Source organism: Mobula birostris, chromosome 2, assembly GCF_030028105.1.
Source record: "Mobula birostris isolate sMobBir1 chromosome 2, sMobBir1.hap1, whole genome shotgun sequence".
NCBI classification, from domain to species: domain Eukaryota; kingdom Metazoa; phylum Chordata; class Chondrichthyes; order Myliobatiformes; family Myliobatidae; genus Mobula; species Mobula birostris.
The window spans coordinates 103865209-103886167 of NC_092371.1; positions in this window are offsets into that span (position 1 = coordinate 103865209).

Consider the following 20959-nt stretch of genomic DNA (forward strand, 5'->3'; position numbering starts at 1 on the left):
TGGAGCTGACAGTCCCATGGGAAGATAGCTTGGAGGAAGCCTTTGAAAGGAAGCTCTCCAAGTACGCAGGACTGGTAGCAACTGTCAGCAGGGTGTCTCCCAGTGGAGGTTGGTTGTAGGGGATTCGTATCCTGTTCTTTAGTTAGAGCCTTCAGCATTATCGGCATCGAGGGAGAGAGGAAGAGGAGAGTCATCCGCAGTACCACCAACGCGGCAGGGAGGGCCTCAAGATGACTGTGACTCAAAAGAGGGCAGCCATGCAGACATAAGTAGCTAGACATCTGGACACAAGCTGGGGTCTGATCAGCCCCGGCTGGGTCACCTGGAGGAGGTGTATGATGCTGAAAGACCCGAAACACCCGATGGTTCCAGGAACATCAATGAAGAAGTGTCCAGAAGCATCAATAGATGTAAGTACACAACAGTCAAAATGAAATACTCACCTTACCCCAATCGAACTGATATACTCACCTCACCCCAGTCAAACTGAAATACTCTCCTCACCCCAAATGATCTGAGATATTTACCTCACCACAGTCGAATGGAAGAACTCAAAGCACCACAGTCGAACTGAAATATTCACCTAACCCCGGTCGAACTGACATATTCACCACAATCCAGTCAAACTGAAATACTCACCTCACCGCAGTCAAACTGAAATGTTCACATCACCTCTGTCAGAAGTAATTCGCACTGCAAATCAGTCGATCTGAAATTCACAACTCAACCCAATGGGAATGAAATACTCGCATCACTTCTGTCAAAATGAAATACTCACCTCGCCCCAGTCGAACTGATATAATCACCTCACACCAGTTGAACTGAAATAATCTCCTCACTCCAAACGATCTGAAATATTTACCTCACCGCAGTCGAACGTAAGGACTCACATCAGCACACTAGAACTAAAATCTTCCCCTAACCACGGTCGAACTGACATACTCACCGCACCCCAGTCGATCTGAAATACTCACCTCACTCCAGTCAATCTGAAATCTTCACATCACTTTTGTCAAAAGCAAATCGCACAGCAAATCAGTCAATCTGAAATACACAGCTCAACTCAATCTGGATCAAATATTCACATCACTTCTGTCAAAATGAAATACTCAACTTACCACAGTCAAAATGAAATACTCTCCTCACCCCAAACGATCTGAAATATTTACCTCACCACAGTCGAACGGAAGTACTCAAATCACCCCAGTCGAAGGGATATATTCACCTAACCACGGTCGAACTGACATACTCACCACAATCCACTCAAACTAAAATACTCACCTCAGCGCAGTCAAACTGAAATGTTCACAACACCTCTGTCAGAAGCAATTCGCACTGCAAATCAGTTGATCTGAAATACACAGCTCAACTCAATGGGAATAAAATACTCACATAACTTCTGTCAAAATGAAATTATCACCTTACCCCAGTCAAACTGATATACTGAACTCACTGCAGTCGAAATGAAATACTCCCCTCACTCCAAATGATCTGAAATATTTATCTCAGCACAGTCGAAAGAAAGTACTCACATCACCCCAGTCGAACTGAAATATTCTCCTAACCACGGTCAAACTGACATACTCACCTCAATCCAGTCAAACTGAAATACTCACCTCACCACATTCAAATTGAAATCTTCACATCACCTCTGTCAGAAGCAAGTTGCACTGCAAATCAGTCGATCAGAAATACAAAACCCAACTCAATCTGAATAAAATATTCACATCACTTCTTCCTCAGCAGCTGAGCAAGGGCACTTGGTGAGGGACGGTACAGGTGGAGGCATGATCAGGTCCTGAAGACCATCGCTGAAGCCGTCAGCACAGGAGTTGAGTGGGCAAAGTGGTCCCAACTTTGCAAGCAGACCATTGCCTTTGTCAGAGCTGGGGAGCAGCCAATACCTGCCAAAAGGACATCTGCGGGTATTCTGACCTCTGCAAGGGACTGGCAGCTGTTGGTGGACCTTGAAGGGCAGCTGAAGTTCCCCTACCATATCGCAGCCACCACCCTGCGACCAGACATTGTCCTAGTGTCTGAGTCTACTAAGCAGGTGGTGCTGCTGGAGCTGACAGTCCCATGGGAAGATAGCTTGGAGGAAACCTTTGAAATGAAGCTCTCCACGTACGCAGAACTGTTCAGCAACTGTCAGCAGGCTGGCTGGAGAGTGAGGTGTCTCCCAGTGGAGGCTGGTTGTAGGGGATTCATAGCCCGTTCTTTAGTTAGAGCCTTCAGCATTATTGGCATCGAGGGAGAGAGGAAGAGGAGAGTCATCCGCAATACCACCTATTCAGCAGAGAGGGCCTCAAGATAGCTGTGGCTCAAAAGAGGGCAGCCATGGAGACATAAGTAGCTAGCCATCTGGACACAAGCTGGGGTCTGATCAGCCTCGGCTGGGTCACCTGGAGCAGGTGTATGATGTTGAAAGACCCGAAACACCCGATGATTCCAGGAACATCACTAAAGAAGTGTCCAGAAGCATCAATAGATGTAAGTACACAACAGTCAAAATGAAATACTCACCTTAGCCCAGTCGAACTGATATACTCACCTCACCACAGTCGAACTGAAATAATCTCCTCACCCCAAACGAACTGAAATATTAACCTCACCACAGTCGAACGTAAGTACTCAAATCACCCCAGTCGAAGGGAAATAGTCATCTAACCACGGTCGAACTGACATACTCACTACAATCCAGTCAAACTGAAATACTCACTTCACCGCAGTCAAACTGAAATCTTCACATCACCTCTGTCAGAAGCAATTCACACTGCAAATCTGTCGATCAGAAATACAAAACCCAACTCAATCTGAATAAAGTATTCACATCACTTCTTCCTCAGCAGCTGTGCAAGGGCACTTGTTGAGGGACGGTACAGGTGGAGGCATGATCAGATCCTGAAGACCATCTCTGAAGCCGTCAGCGCAGGGGTTGAGTGGGCCAAGTGGTCCCGACTTTGCAAGCAGACCATTGCCTTTGTCAGAGCTGGGGAGCAGCCAATACCTGCCAATAGGACATCTGCGGGCATTCTGACCTCTGCAAGGGACTGGCAGCTGTTCGTGGATATCGAACGGCAGCTGAAATTCCCCAACCATATCGCAACCACCGCCCTGCGACCAGACATTGTCCTAGTGTCTGAGTCTACTAAGCAAGTGGTGCTGCTGGAGCTGACAGTCCCATGGGAAGATAGCTTGGAGGAGGTCTTTGAAAGGAAGCCCTCCAAGTATGCAGGACTGGTCAGCAACTGTCAGCAGGCTGGATGGAGAGTGAGCTGTCTCCCAGTGGAGGTTGGTTGTAGGGGATTTGTAGCCCGTTCTTTAGTTAGAGCCTTCAGCATTATCGGCATCGAGGGAGAGAGGAACAGGAGAGTCATCCACAGTACCACCGACGCGGCAGAGAGGGCCTCAAGATGACTGTGGCTCAAAAGAGGGCAGCCATGGAGACAGAAGTAGCTAGACATCTGGACACATGCTGGGATCTGATCAGCCCCAGCTGGGTCACCTGGAGGAGGTGTATGATGCTGAAAGACCCGAAACACCCGATGATTCCAGGAACATTACTGAAGAAGTGTCCAGAAGCATCAATAGATGTAAGTACACAACAGTCAAAATGAAATACTCACCTCACCACATTCAAATTGAAATCTTCACATCACCTCTGTCAGAAGCAAATCGCACTGCAAATCAGTCGATCTCAAATACACAGCTCAACTCAATGTGAATAAAATATTCACATCACTCCTGTCAAAATGAAATACTGACGTTACCCAAGTAGAACTGAACTACTTACCTCAGCCCAGTCGAACTAAAATACTCTTCTCACTCCAAACAATCTGAACTATTTACCTCACCACAGTCGAACGGATGTACTCTCATCACTCCAGTCAAACTGAAATATTCACCTAACTACCGTCGAACTGACATACTCACCGCAATCCAGTCAAACTGAAATGCTCACCTCACCGCAGTCAAACTGAAATCATTACATCACCTCTATCAGAAGCAATTCGCCCTCCAAATCAGTCGATCTCAAATGCACAACTCAACTCAATCTAAGTAAAATATTCACATCAAGTCTGTCAAAATGAAATACTCAATTTACCACAGTCGAACTGAAATACTCACCTCACCCCAGTCGAACTGAAATACTCACCTCACCCCAGTCGAACTGAAATACTCTCCTCACCCCAAACAATCTGAAATATTTACCTCACAGCAGTCGAACGGAAGTACTCAAATCACCCCAGTCGATGGGAAATATTCACCTAACCATGGTCGAACTGACATACTCACCACAATCCAGTCAAACTAAAATATTCACCTCACCGCAGTCAAACTGAAATCTTCACATCACATCTGTCAGAAGCAATTCGCACTGCAAATCAGTCGATCTGAAATACACAGCTCAACTCAATGGGAATAAAATACTCACATCACTTCCGTCAAAATGAAATACTCACCTTACCCCAGTTGAACTGATATATTCACCTCACTCCAGTCGAACTGAAATACTCCCCTCACTCCAAATGATCTGAAATATTTATCTCAGCACAGTCGAAAGGAAGTACTGACATCACCACAGTCGAACTGAAATATTCACCTAACCATGGTTGAACTGACATACTCACCTCAATCCAGTCAAACTGAATAACTCACCTCACCGCATTCAAACTGAAATCTTCACATCACCTCTGTCAGAAGCAAATCACACTCCAAATCCGTCGATCTCAAATACACAGCTCAACTCAATGGGAATAAAATATTCACATCACTCCTGTCAAAATGAAATACTGACGTTACCTAAGTAGAACTGATCTACTTACCTCAGCGCCATCGAACTAAAATACTCTTCTCACTCTAAACGATCTGAACTATTTACCTCACCACAGTCGAACGGAGGTACTCACATCACTCCAGTCAGACTGAAATATTCACCTACGTCAAACTGACATACTCACCACACCACAGTCGATCTGAAATGCTAACCTCACCCCAGTCAAACCGACATCTTCACAACACTTCTGTCAGAAGCAAATCGCACTGCAAATAAATCGATCTGAAATACACAACTCAACTCAATCTGGATAAAATATTCACATCACTTCTGTCAAAATGAAATACTGACTTACCCCAGTCAAACTGATATACACACCTCCCCCCAGTCGAACTGAAATACTCTCTTCACTCCAAACGATCTGAAATATTTACCTCACCACAGTCGAATGGAAGTACTCAAATCAACCCAGTCGAACTGAAATATTCACCTAACCACGGTCGAGCTGACGTACTCACCACAATCCAGTCAAACTGAAATACTCACCTCACCGCAGTCAAACTGAAATGTTCACAACACCTCTGTCAGAAACAATTCCCCCTGCCAATCAGTCGATCTGAAATTCACAACTCAACCCAATGGGAATGAAATACTCGCATCACTTCTGTCAAAATGAAACACTCACCTCGCCCCAGTCGAACTGATATACTCACCTCACCCCAGTCAAACTTAAATGGTCTCCTCACTACAAACGATCTGAAATATTTACCTCACCAGAGTCGAACATAAGGACTCACATCACCATATTACTGAAATCTTCACATAACCACGGTCAAACTGACATACTCACCGCAACCCTGTCGATCTAAAATATTCACATCACCCCAGTCAAACTGAAATCTTCACATCACATCTGTCAGAAGCAAATCGCACTGCAAATCAGTCGATCTGAAATACACAACTCAACTCAATCTGGATCAAATATTCACATCACTTCTGTCAAAATGAAATACTCAACTTACCACAGTCGAACTGATATACTCACCTCACCGCAGACGAACTGAAGTACACCCCGCACTCCAAACAGTCTGAAATATTTACCTCACCGCAGTCGAACGGAAGTACTCAACTCAGCCCAGTCGAACTGAAATATTCACCTAACCACAGTCAAACTGATATACTCACCGCAATCGAGTCAAACTGAAATACTCACCTCACCGCAGTTAAACTGAAATCTTCACATCACCTCTGTCAGAAGCAATTCGCACTGCAAATCAGTCGATCAGAAATATAAAACCCAAGGGAATCTGAATAAAATATTCACATCACTTCTTCCTCAGCAGCTGTGCAAGGGCACTTGGTGAGGGACGGTACAGGTGGAGGCATGATCATGTCCTGAAGACTATCGCTGAAGCCATCAGCGCAGGAGTTGAGTGGGCAAAGTGGTCCCGACCCTCCAAGCAGACCATTGCCTTTGTCAGAGCTGGGGAGCAGCCAATACCTTCCAGAAGGACACCTGTGTGCATTCTGACCTCTGCAAGGGACTGGCAGCTGTTGGTGAACCTCGAATGGCAGCTGAAGTTCCCCAACCATATCGCAGCTGCCACCCGGCGACCAGACATTGTCCTAGTGTCTGAGTCTACTAAGCAAGTGGTGCTGCTGGAGCTGACAGTCCCATGGGAAGATATCTTGGAGGAGGCCTTTGAAAGGAAGCTCTCCAAGTACGCAGGACTGGTCAGCAACTGTCAGCAGGCTGGAGGGAGAGTGAGGTGTCTCTCAGTGGAGGTTGGTTGTAGGGGATTCGTAGCCCGTTCTTTAGTTAGAGCATTCAGCATTATTGGCATCGAGGGAGAGAGGAAGAGGAGAATCATCCGCAATGCCACCAATGCGGCAGAGAGGGCCTCAAGATGGCTGTGGCTCAAAAGTGGGCAGCCATGGAGTCATAAGTAGCTAGCCATCTGGACACAAGCTGGGGTCTGATCAGCCCCGACTGGGTCACCTGGAGGAGGTTGTATGATGTTGAAAGACCCGAAACACCCGATGATTCCAGGAACATCACTGAGGAAGTGTCCAGAAGCATCAATAGATGTAAGTACATATACTCACCTCACCCCATTCGAACTGAAATACTCTCCTCACTCCAAACGATCTGAAATATTTACCTCACCGCAGTCGAACGGAAGTACTCTAATGACCCCAGTTGAAAGGAAATAATCACTTAACCACGGTTGAACTGACATACTCACCACAATCCAGTCAAACTAAAATATTCACCTCACTGCAGTCAAACTGAAATCTTCACATCACCTTTGTCAGAAGCAATTCGCAACGCAAATCAGTCGATCTGAAAAAAACAACTCAGGTCAATCTGAATAAAATTTTCACATCACTTCTGTTAAAATGAAGTACTCACCTTACCCCCGTCGAACTGATATACTCACCTCACTCCAGTCGAACTGAAATACTCGCCTCACGCCAAATGATCTGAAAAATTTATCTCAGCACAGTCGAAAGGAAGTACTCACATCACCCCAGTCGAACTGAAATATTCACTTAACCACGGTCGAACTGAGATACTCACCTCAATCCAGTCAAACTGAAATACTCACCTCACCGCAGTCAAACTGAATTCTTCACATCACCTCTGTCAGAAGCAATTCGCACTGCAAATCAGTCGATCTCAAATACACAGCTCAACTCAATAGGAATAAAATATTCACATCACTCCTGTAAAATGAAATACTGATGCTACCCAAGTAGAACGGATATACTTACCTCACCCCAGTCAAACTAAAATACTCTCCTCAACCCAAACGTTCTCAAATATTTACCTCATCACAGTCGAACGGAGGTACTCACATCACTCCAGTCTAACTGAAATATTCACCTAACCACGGTGGAACTGACATACACACCGCACCCCAGTCGATCTGAAATGCTCACCTCACCCCAGTCAAACCGACATCTTCATAACACTTCTGTCAGAAGCAAATCACACTGCAAATAAATCGATCACAAATACACAACTCAACTCAATCTGAGTAAAATATTCACATCACGTCTGTCAAAATGAAATAATCACCCTACCCCAGTGGAACAGATGGTACTCACCTCACCCCAGTCGAACTGAAATACTCTCCTCCCTCCAAACGATCTGAAATATTTACCTCACCACAGTCGAACGGAAGTACTCAAATCAACCCAGTTGAACTGAAATATTCACCTAACAACGGTCGAACTGACGTACTCACCACAATCCAGTCAAACTGAAATACTCACCTCACCGCAGTCAAACTGAACTGTTCACAACACCTCTGTCAGAAGCAATTCACCCTGCAAATCAGTCAACCTGAAATACACAACTCAACCCAATGGGAATAAAATACTTACATCATTTCTGTCAAAATGAAATACTCACCTCGCCCCAGTCGAAATGAAATACTCTCCTTACTCCAAACGATATGAAATATTTACCTAACCACAGTCGAATGCAAGGACTCACATCACCATATTCAAACTGAAATATTCACCTAACCACGGTCGAGCTGACATACTCACCGCAATCCAGTCGATCTGAAATACTCGCATCACCCCAGTCAAAATGAAATCTTCACATCACGTCTGTCAGAAGCAAATCGCACTGAAGATCAGTCGATCTGAAATACACAACTCAATTCAATCTGTATAAAATATTCACATCATTTCTGTCAAAGTGAAATACCGACTTACCCCAGTCGAACTGATATACTGACTTACCCCGGTCGAACTGATATACTCACCTCACCCCAGTCGAACTGAAATACTCTCCTCACTCCAAACGATCTAAAATATTTACCTCACCACAGTCGAATAGAAGTACTCAAATCAACCCAGTCGAACTGAAATATTCACCTAACCACGGTCGAGCTGACTTACTCACCACAATCCAGTCAAACTGAAATACTCACCTCACCACAGTCAAACTGAAATGTTCACAACACCTCTATCAGAGGCAATTCCCCCTGCCAATCAGTTGATCTGAAATTCACAACTCAACCCAATAGGAATGAAATACTCGCATCACTTCTGTCAAAATGAAATACTCACCTCGCCCCAGTCGAACTGAAATACTCACCTCACCCCCGTTGAATTGAAATACTCTCCTCACTCCAAATGATTTGAAAAATTTACCTCACCACAGTCGAACGTAAGTACTCAAACCACCCCAGTTGAAGTGAAATATTCACCTAACCACAGTCGAACTGATATACTCACCGCAATCTAGTCAAACTGAAATACTCGCCTCACCGCAGTCAAACTGAAATCTTTACATCACCTCTGTCAGAAGCATTTCACACTGCAAATCAGTCGATCTGAAATACACAGCTGAACTCAATGGGAATAAAATACTCACATCACTTCTGTCAAAATGAAATACTCACCTCGCCCCAGTCGAACAGATATACTCACCTCACCCCATTCGAAGTGAAATACTCTCTCACTCAAAACTATCTGAAATATTTACCTCACCACAGTCGAACGGAAGTACTCACATCACCCCAGTCGAACTGAAGTATTCACCTAACCACAGTCGAACTGACATACTCACCGCAATCCAGTCAAACTGAAATATGCAACTCACAGCAGTCAAACTGAAATCGTCACATCACCTCTGTCAGAAGCAATTCGCAATGCAAATCAGTCGATCTGAAAAAAACAACTCAGGTCAATCTGAATAAAATTTTCACATCACTTCTGTTAAAATGAGATACTCATCTTACCCCAGTTGAACTGATATACTCACCTCACTCCAGTCGAACTGAAATACTCGCCTCACTCCAAACGATCTGAAATATTTATCTCAGCACAGTCGAAAGGAAGTACTCCCATTACCTCAGTCGAACTGAAATATTCACCTAACCACGGTCGAACTGACATACTCACCACAATCCACTCAAACTGAAATACTCACGTCACCGCATTCACACTGAATTCTTCACATCACCTCTGTCAGAAGCAATTCGCACTGCAAATCAGTCGATCTCAAATACACAACTCAAATCAATCTGAATAAAATATTCACATCACGTCTATCAAAATGAAATACTCACCTTACCCCAGTTGAACTGAAATACTCTGCTCACTCCAAACGATATGAAATATTTACCTCACCACAGTCGAATGCAAGGACTCACATCACCACATTTGAACTGAAATACTCTCCTCACTACAAACGATCTGAAATATTAACCTCACCAGAGTCGAACGGAAGTAATCAAATCATCCCAGTCAAACTGAAATATTCACCTAACCATGGTGGAACTGACATACTCACCGCAATCCAGTCAAACTGAAATACTCACCTCACCGCAGTCAAACTGAAATGTTCACAACACCTCTTTCAGAAGCAAATCGCCCTGCAAATCAGTTGATCAGAAATACACAACTCAACACAATGGGAATAAAATACTCACATCACTTCTGTCAAAATGAAATACTCACCTTACCCCAGTCGAAATGCAATACTCTGCTAACTCCAAACGATCTGAAATATTTACCTCACCACAGTCGAATGGAAATACACACATCAGCACAGTCGAACTGATATATTCACCTAACCACTGTTGAAATGACATATTCACAGCACCCCAGTCGATCTGAAATACTCACCTCACACCAGTCAAAGTGAAATACTCTCTTCACTCCAAACCATCTAAATATTTACCTCACCACAGTCGAACGTAAGGACTCCCATCACCACATTAGAACAGAAGTATTCACCTAACCACATTCGGACTGACATACACTCCGCACCCCAGTCGATCTGAGATGCTCACCTTAACCCTGTCGAACTGATATACTCACCTCACCACAGTCGAACTGAAATACTCCCCTCACTCCAAACAATCTGAAATATTTACCTCACCGCAGTCGAACGGAAGTACTCAAATCACCCCACTCGAACTGAAATATTCACCTAACCACGGTCGAACTGACATATTCACCACAATCCAGTCAAACTGAAATACTCACTTCACCGCAGTCAAACTGAAATCTTCACATCACCTCTGTCAGAAGCATTTCGCACTGCAAATCAGTCGAATGAAAAAACCAACTCAGGTCAATCTGAATAAAATTTTCACATCACTTCTGTTAAAATGAAATACTCACCTTACCCCCATCGAATTGATATACTCACCTCACTCCAGTCGAACTGAAATACTCACCTCACCCCAAACGATCTGAAATATTTACCTCATCAAGTCGAACAGAGGTACTCACATCACCCCAGTCAAACTGAAATATTCACCTAACCACGGTCGAACTGACATACACACCGCACCCCAGTCGATCTGAAATGCTCACCTCATCCCAGTCAAACTGACATCTTCACAACACCTCTGTCGGAAGCAAATCACACTGCAAATAATTCGATCTGAAATACACAAATCAACTCAATTGGATAAAATATTCATACACTTCTGTCAAAATGAAATACTCACCTTATCCCAGTCGAACTGATATACTCACCTCACCCCAGTCAAACTGAAATACTCTCCTCACTCCAAACAATCTGAAATAGTAACCTCACCACAGTCGAACGGAAGTACTGAAATCACCCCAGTCGAACTGAAATATTCACCTAACCACGGTGGAACTGATATACTCACCGTAATCCAATCAAACTGAAATACTCACCTTACCGCAGTCAAAATGAAATTTTCACATCACCTCTGTCAGAAACAAATCGCACTGCAAATCAGTCGATCTCAAATACACAGCACAACTCAATGGGAATAAATTATTCACATCACTCCTGTCAAAATGAAATACTGACGTTACCCAAGTAGAACTGATCTACTTACCTCAGCCCAGTCGATCTAAAATACTCTTCTCACTCCAAACGATCTGAAATATTTACCTCACCACAGTCGAACGGAGGTACTTACATCACTCCAGTCAAACTGAAATATTCACCTAATTACCGTCGAACTGACATACTCACCACACCGCAGTCGATCTGAAATGCTCACCTCACCCCAGTCAAACCAACATCTTCACATCACTTCTGTCCGAAGCAAATCGCACTGCAAATAAATCGATCTCAAATACACAACTCAACTCAATCTGAGTAAAATATTCACATCACATCTGTCAAAATGAAATACTCACCTTACCCCAGTCGAACAGATGTACTCACCTCACCCCAGTTGAACTGAAATACTCTCCTCACTCCAAACGATATGAAATATTTACCTCACCACAGTCGAATGCAAGGACTCACATCACCACATTTGAACTGAAATATTCACCTAACCACGGTCGAACTGACATATTCACCACAATCCAGTCAAACTGAAATAATCACTTCACCGCAGTCAAACTGAAATCTTCACATCACCTCTGTCAGAAGCATTTCGCACTGCAAATCAGTCGATCTGAAATACACAGCTGAACTCAATGGGAATGAAATACTCACATCACTTCTGTCAAAATGAAATACTTACCTCGCCCCAGTCGAACAGATATACTCACCTCACCCCATTCGAAGTGAAATACTTACTCACTCAAAACAATCTGAAATATTTACCTCACCAAAGTCGATCGGAAGTACTCACATCACCCCAGCCGAACTGAAGTATTCACCTAACCAGAGTCGAACTGACATACTCACTGCAATCCAGTCAAAGTGAAATACGCAACTCACTGCAGTCAAACTGAAATCGTCACATCACCTTTGTCAGAAGCAATTCGCAACGCAAATCAGTCGATCTGAAAAAAACAACTCAGGTCAATCTGAATAAAACTTTCACATCACTTCTGTTAAAATGAAATACTCACCTTACCCCCGTCGAACTGATATACTCACCTCACTCCAGTCGAACTGAAATACTCGCCTCACTCCAAACGATCTGAAATATTTATCTCAGCACAGTCGAAAGGAAGTACTCACATCACCCCAGTCGAACTGAAATATTCACCTAACCACGGTCGAACTGACATACTCACCTCAATCCAGTCAAACTGAAATACTCACGTCACCGCATTCACACTGAATTCTTCACATCGCTTCTGTCAGAAGCAATTTGCACTGCATATCAGTCGATCTCAAATACACAGCTCAACTCAATAGGAATAAAATATTCACATCACTCCTGTCAAAATGAAATACTGACGTTACCCAGGTAGATCTAATTACCTCACCCCAGTCGAACTAAAATACTCTCCTCACCCCAAACGATCTGAAATATTTACGTCATCACAGTCGAGCAGAGGTACTCACATCACCCCAGTCAAAATGAAATATTCACCTAACCACGTTCAAACCGACATACACACCGCACCCCAGTCGATCTGAAATGCTCACCTCATCCCAGTCAAACTGACATCTTCACAACACCTCTGTCGGAAGCAAATCACACTGCAAATAATTCGATCTGAAATACACAAATCAACTCAATTGGATAAAATATTCATACACTTCTGTCAAAATGAAATACTCACCTTATCCCAGTCGAACTGATATACTCACCTCACCCCAGTCAAACTGAAATACTCTCCTCACTCCAAACAATCTGAAATAGTAACCTCACCATAGTCGAACGTAAGGACTACCATCACCACATTAGAACAGAAATATTCACCGAACCACATTCGAACTGACATACTCACCGCACCCCAGTTGATCTGAAATGCTCAACTCACCCCAGTCAAACTGAAATCTTCACAACACCTCTATCAGAAGCAAATCGCACTGCAAATAAATCAATCTGAAATACACAACTCAACTCAATCTGGATAAAATATTCACACACTTCTGTCAAAATGAAATACTCACCTTACCCCAGTCGAACTGATATACTCACCTAACCCCAGTCAAACTGAAATACTCTCCTCAATATAAACGATCTGAAATATTAACCTCACCAGAGTCGAACGGAAGTAATCAAATCATCCCAGTCAAACTGAAATATTCACCTAACCATGGTGGAACTGACATACTCACCGCAATCCAGTCAAACTGAAATACTCACCTCACCGCAGTCAAACTGAAATGTTCGCAACACCTCTTTCAGAAGCAAATCGGCCTGCAAATCAGTTGATCAGAAATACACAACTCAACCCAATAGGAATAAAATACTCACATCACTTCTGTCAAAATGAAATACTCACCTTACCCCAGTCGAAATGCAATACTCTGCTAACTCCAAACGATCTGAAATATTTACCTCACCACAGTCGAACGGAAATACACACATCAGCCCAGTCGAACTGAAATATTCACCTAACCATGGTTGAAATGACATATTCACGGCACCCTAGTCGATCTGAAATACTCACCCCACCCCAGTCAAAGTGAAATACTCTCTTCACTCCAAACTATCTAAATATTTACCTCACCACAGTCGAACGTAAGGACTCCCATCACCACACTAGAACAGAAATATTCACCTAACCACATTCGGACTGACATGCACTCCGCACCCCAGTCGATCTGAAATGCTCACCTCACCCCAGTCAAACTGAAATCTTCACATCACCTCTGTCAGAAGCAATTCACACTGCAAATCAGTCGATCTGAAATACACAACTCAACTCAATCTGGATTAAATACTAACATCACTTCTGTCAAAGTGAAATACTCACCTTACCCCAGTGGAACTGATATACTCACATCACCCCCGTCGAACTGAAATACTCTCCTCACTCCAAACGATCTGAAATATTTCCGTCACCACAGTCGAACGTAAGTACTCACATCACCGCAGTTGAACAGAAATACTGACCTAACCATGGTGGAACTGACATACTCACCGCAATCCAGTCAAACTGAAATACTCAACTTACAGCAGTCAGAATGAAATTTTCACATCACATCTGTCAGAAGCAAATTGCACTGCAAATCAGTGATCTGAAATACACAACTCAACTCAATAGGAATAAAATATTCACATCACTCCTGTCAAAATGAAATAGTGACGTTACCCAAGTAGAACTGATCTACTTACCTCACCAGAGTCGAACTAAAATACTCTCCTCACTCCAAACGATCGAAATATTTACCTCACCGCAGTCGAACGGAAGTACTCAAATCACCCCACTCGAACTGAAATATTCACCTAACCACGGTCGAACTGATATACTCACCGCAATCCAGTCAAACTGAAATACTCACCTCACCGCAGTCAAACTGAAATCTTCACATCACCTCTGTCAGAAGCAATTCACACTGCAAATCTGTCGATCAGAAATACAAAACCCAACTCAATCTGAATAAAATATTCACATCACTTTTTCCTCAGCAGCTGTGCAAGGGCACTTGGTGAGGGACGGTACAGCTGGAGGCATGATCAGGTCCTGAAGACCATCGCTGAAGCCATCAGCACAGGAGTCGAGTGGGCGAAGTGGTCCCGACCCTCCAACAGACCATTGCCTTTGTCAGAGCTGGGGAGCAGCCAATACCTGCCAAAAGAACATCTGCAGGCATTCTGACCTCTGCAAGGGACTGGCAGCTTTTGGTGGACCTCGAAGGGCAGCTGAAGTTCCCCAACCATATCGCAGTCAACATCCTGCGACCAGACATTGTCCTAGTGTCTGAGTCTACTAAGCAAGTGGTGCTGCTGGAGCTGACAGTCCCATGGGAGGATAGCTTGGAGGAGGCCTTTGAAAGGAAGCTCTCCAAGTACGCAGAACTGGTCAGCAACTGTCAGCAGGCTGGATGGAGAGTGAGGTGTCTCCCAGTGGAGGTTGGTTGTAGGGGATTCGTAGCCCGTTCTTTCGTTAGAGCCTTCAGCATTATTGGCATCGAGGGAGAACGGAAGTGGAGAGTCATCCGCAATACCACCGACGCAGCAGAGAGGGCCTCAAGATGGCTGTGGCTCAAAACGGGGCAGCCATGGAAACATAAGTAGCTAGCCATCTGGACACAAGCTGGGGTCTGATCAGCCCCGGCAGGGTCACCTGGAGGAGGCTGTATGATGTTGAAAGACCCGAAACACCCGATGATTCCAGGAACGTCACTGAAGAAGTGTCCAGAAGCAGCAATAGATGTAAGTACACAACAGTAAAATGAAATACTCATCTTACCCCAGTCGAACTGATATACTCAGCTCACCCCAGTCAAATTGAAATACTCTCCTCACCCCAAACGATCTGAAATATTTACCTCACAAGAGTCGAATGGAAGAACTCAAACCACCACAGTCGAACTGAAATATTCACCTAACCCCGGTCGACCTGACATACCCAGCGCGATCCAGTCAAACTGAAATATTCACCTCACCGCAGTCAAACTGAAATGTTCGCATCAACTCTGTCAGAAGTAATTCGCACTGCAAATCAGTCGATCTGAAATTCACAACTCAACACAATGGGAATAAAGTACTCGCATCACTTCTGTCAAAATGAAATACTCACCTCGCCCCAGTCGAACTGATGTACTCAACTCACCCCAGTCGAACTGAAATAGTCTCCTGACTCCAAACAATCTGAAATATTTACCTCACCGCAGTCGAACGGAAGTACTCAACTCACCCCAGTCGAACTGAAATATTCACCTAACCACAGTCGAACTGATATACTCACCGCAATCCAGTCAAACTGAAATACTCTCCTCACCACAGTCAAACTGAAATCTTCACATCACCTCTGTCAGAAGCAATTTGCACTGCAAATCAGTCGATCAGAAATATAAAACCCAACTCAATCTGAATAAAATATTCACATCATTTCTTCCTCAGCAGCTGTGCAAGGGCACTTGCTGAGGGACGGTACAGCTGGAGCCATGATCAGGTTCTGAAGACCATCTCTGAAGCCGTCAGCGCAGGAGTTGAGTGGGCCAAGCGGTCCCGACTTTGCAAGCAGACCATTGCCTTTGTCAGAGCTGGAGAGCAGCTAATACCTGCCAAAATGACATCTGCGTGCATTCTGACTTCTGCAAGGGACTGGCAGCTGTTGGTGGACCTCGAAGGACAGCTGAAGTTCCCCAACCATATCGCAGCCACCACCCTGCGACCAGACTTTGTCCTAGTGTCCGAGTCTACTAAGCAGGTGGTGCTGCTGGAGCTGACAGTCCCATGGGAAGATAGCTTGGAGGAGGCCTTTGAAAGGAAGCTCTCCAAGTACGCAGGACTGGTCAGCAACTGTCAGCAGTCTGGATGGAGAGCGAGGTGTCTCCCAGTGGAGGTTGGTTGTAGGGGATTTGTAGCCCGTTCTTTAGTTAGAGCCTTCAGCATTATTGGCATTGAGGGAGAGAGGAAGAGGAGAGTGATGAGCAGTACCATCGATGCGGCAGAGAGGGCCTCAAGATGGCTGTGGCTCAGAAGAGGGCAACCATGGAGTCATAAGTAGCTAGCCACCTGGACACAAGCTGTGGGTCTGATCAGCCCCGGCTGGGTCACCTGGAGGAGGTTCTGTGATGCTGAAAGACCTGAAACACCCGCTGATTCCAGGAATATCACAGAAGTGTCCAGAAGCATCATTAGATGTAAGTACACAACAGTCAAAATGAAACACTCATCTCACCTCAGTCGAACTGAAATAATCTCCTCACCCCAAATGATCTGAAATATTTACCTCACCACAGTTGAACGTAAGAACTGAAATCACCCCAGTAGAAGGGAAATATTCACCTAACCACGGTCGAACTGACATACTCACTGCAATTCAGTCAAACTGAAATACGCAACTCACCGCAGTCAAACTGAAACCTTCACATCACCTCTGTCAGAGTCAATTTGCAATGCAAATCAGTCAATCTGAAAGAAACAACTCAAGTCAATCTGAATAAAATTTTCACATCACTTTTGTCAAAATGAAATACTCACCTTACTCCAGTCAAACTGATATACTCACCTCACCCCAGTCAAACTGAAATACTCCCCTCACTCCAAACGATCTGAAATATTTATCTCAGCACAGTCGAAAGGAAGTACTCACATCACCCCAGTCGAACTGAAATATTCACCTAACCACGGTCAAAATGACATATTCACCGCACCCTAGTCGATCTGAAATACTCACCTCACCCCAGTCAAAGTGAAATACTCTCTTCACTCCAAACCATCTAAATATTTACCTCACCACAGTCGAACGTAAGGACTCCCATCACCACATTACAACAGAAATATTCACCTAACCACATTCGGACTGACATACACTCCGCACCCCAGTCGATCTGAAATGCTCACCTCACCCCAGTCAAACCGACATCTTCACATCACCTCTGTCAGAAACAAATCGCACTGCAAAACAGTCAATCTGAAATACACAACTCAACTCAATCTGGATTAAATACTAATATCACTTCTGTCAAAGTGAAATACTCACCTTACCCCAGTCGAACTGATATACTCAACTCACCCCCGTCGAACTGAAATACTCTCCTCACTCCAAACGATCTGAAATATTTACCTCACCACAGCCGAACAGAAGTACTCAAATCACCCCAGTCGAACTGAAATACTCTCCACATTCCAAACGATCTGAAATATTTACCTCACCACAGCCGTACAGAAGTACTCAAATCACCCCAGTCGAAGGGAAATATTCACCTAACCACGGTCGAGCTGACATACTCACCACAATCCAGTCAAACTGAAATACGCAACTCACTGCAGTCAAACTGAAATCTTCACATCACCTCTGTCAGAATCAATTAGCAATGCAAATCAGTCGATCTGAAAGAAACAACTCAAGTCAATCTGAACAAAATTTACACATCACTTTTGTCAAAATGATATACTCACCTTACTCCAGTCAAACTGATATACTCACCTCACCCCAGTCGAACTGAAATACTCCCCTCACTCCAAACGATCTGAAATATTTATCTCAGCACAGTCGAAAGGAAGAACTCACATCATCCCAGTCGAACTGAAATATTCACCTAACCACGGTCGAACTGACATACTCACCTCAATCCAGTCAAACTGAAATACTCACCTCACCACATTCAAACTGAAATCTTCACATCACCTCTGTCAGAAGCAAATCGCACTACAAATCAGTCGATCTCAAATACACAGCTGAACTGAATGGGAATAAAATATTCATAGCACTTTTGTCAAAATGAAGTACTCACCTTACCCCAGTCGAACAGATGTACTTAACTCACCCCAGTCGAACTGAAATACTCTCCTCCCTCCAAACGAACTGAAATATTTACCTCACCACAGTCGAACAGAATTACTTAAATCACCCCAGTTGAACTGAAATATTCACCTAACCACGGTCGAACTGACATACTCACCACAATCCAGTCAAACTGAAATACTCACCTCACCGCAGTCAAAATGAAATCTTCACATCACCTCTATCAGAATCAGTTCGCACTGCAAATCAGTTGATATGAAATACACAACTCACCCCAATGGGAATAAAATACTCACATCACTTCTGTCAAATGAAATACTCACCTTACCCCAGTCGAAATGCAATACCCTGCTCACTCCAAACGATCTGAAATATTTACCTCACCACAGTCGAACGGAAATACACACATCAGCCCAGTCGAATTTGAAATATTCACCTAACCACGGTCGAAATGACATATTCACCACACCCTAGTTGATCTCAAATACTCACCTCACCCCAGTCAAAGTGAAATACTCTCCTCACTCCAAACCATCTAAATATTTACCTCACCACAGTCGAACGTAAGGACTCCCATCACCACATTGCAACAGAAATATTCACCTAACCACATTCGAACTGACATACACTCCGCACCCCAGTCGATCTGAAATGCTCACATCACCCCAGTCAAACTGAAATCTTCACGTCACCTCTGTCAGAAGCAACTCGCACTGCAAATCAGTCGATCTGAAACACACAACTCAACTCAATCTGAATAAAATATTCACATCACGTCTGTCAAAATGAAATACTCACCTTACCCCAGTCGAACTGATGTACTCACCTCACCCCAGTCGAACTGAAATACTCTCCTCATTCCAAGCGATCTGAAATATTTACCTCACCACAGTCGAAAAGAAGTACGCAAATCACCCCAGTCGAACTGAAATATTCACCTAACCACGGTCGAACTGAGATACTCGCTGCATCCAGTCAAACTGAAATAGTCACCTCACCGCAATCAAACTGAAATCCTCACATCACCTCTTTCAGAAGCAATTTGCACTGCAAATCAGTCGATCTGAAATACACAACTCAACTCAATCTGAATAAAATATTCACCACATTTCTGTCAAAATGAAATACTCACCTTATCCCCGTCGAACTGATATACTCACCTCACCCCAGTCGAACTGAAATACTCTCCTCAGTCCAAATGATCTGAAATATTTACCTCACCACCGTCGAACGGAAGTACTGAATTCACCCCAGTTGAACTGAAGTATTCACCCAACCACGGTCGAACTGACATAGTCACCGAACCCCAGTCGATTTGAAAACGCACCTCACCCCAGTCAAACTGAAATCTTCACATCACCTCTGTCAGAAGCAAATCGCACTGCAAATCAGCCGATCTGAAAGACACAACTCAACTTAATCTGGATAAAACATTCACATCACGTCTGTCAAAATGAAATACTCACCTCACCCCAGTCGAACTGAAATACTATCCGCATTCCAAACAATCTGAAATATTTACCTCAGCACAGCCGTACAAAAGTACTCAAATCACCCCAGTCGTACTGATATATTCACCTAAACATGGTCGAACTGACATACTCACCGCACCCCAGTCGATCTGAAATACTCACCTCACCCCAGTCAAACTGAAATCCTCACATCTCCTCTGTCAGAAGCAAATCGCACTGCAAATCAGTCGATCTGAAAGACACATCTCAACTCAATCTGGATAAAATATTCACATCACTTCTATCAAAATAAAATACTCACCTTAGCCCAGTCGAACTCATATACACACAACACCCCAGTCGAACTGAAGTACTCTCCTCAGTCCAAACGATCTGAAATATTTACCTCACCACAGTCGAAAGTAGGTACTCACATCAACCTACTCGAACTGATATATTCACCTAACCACAGTCGAATTGACATACTCACCACACCTCAGTCGCACTGAAATACTCAACTCACCCCAGTCAAACTGAAATCTTCACATCACCTCTGTCAGAAGAAATTCACACTGCAAATCAGTCGATCTGAAACACACAACTCAACTCAATCTGTATAAAATATCCACATTACTTCTGTCAAAATGAAATTCTCACG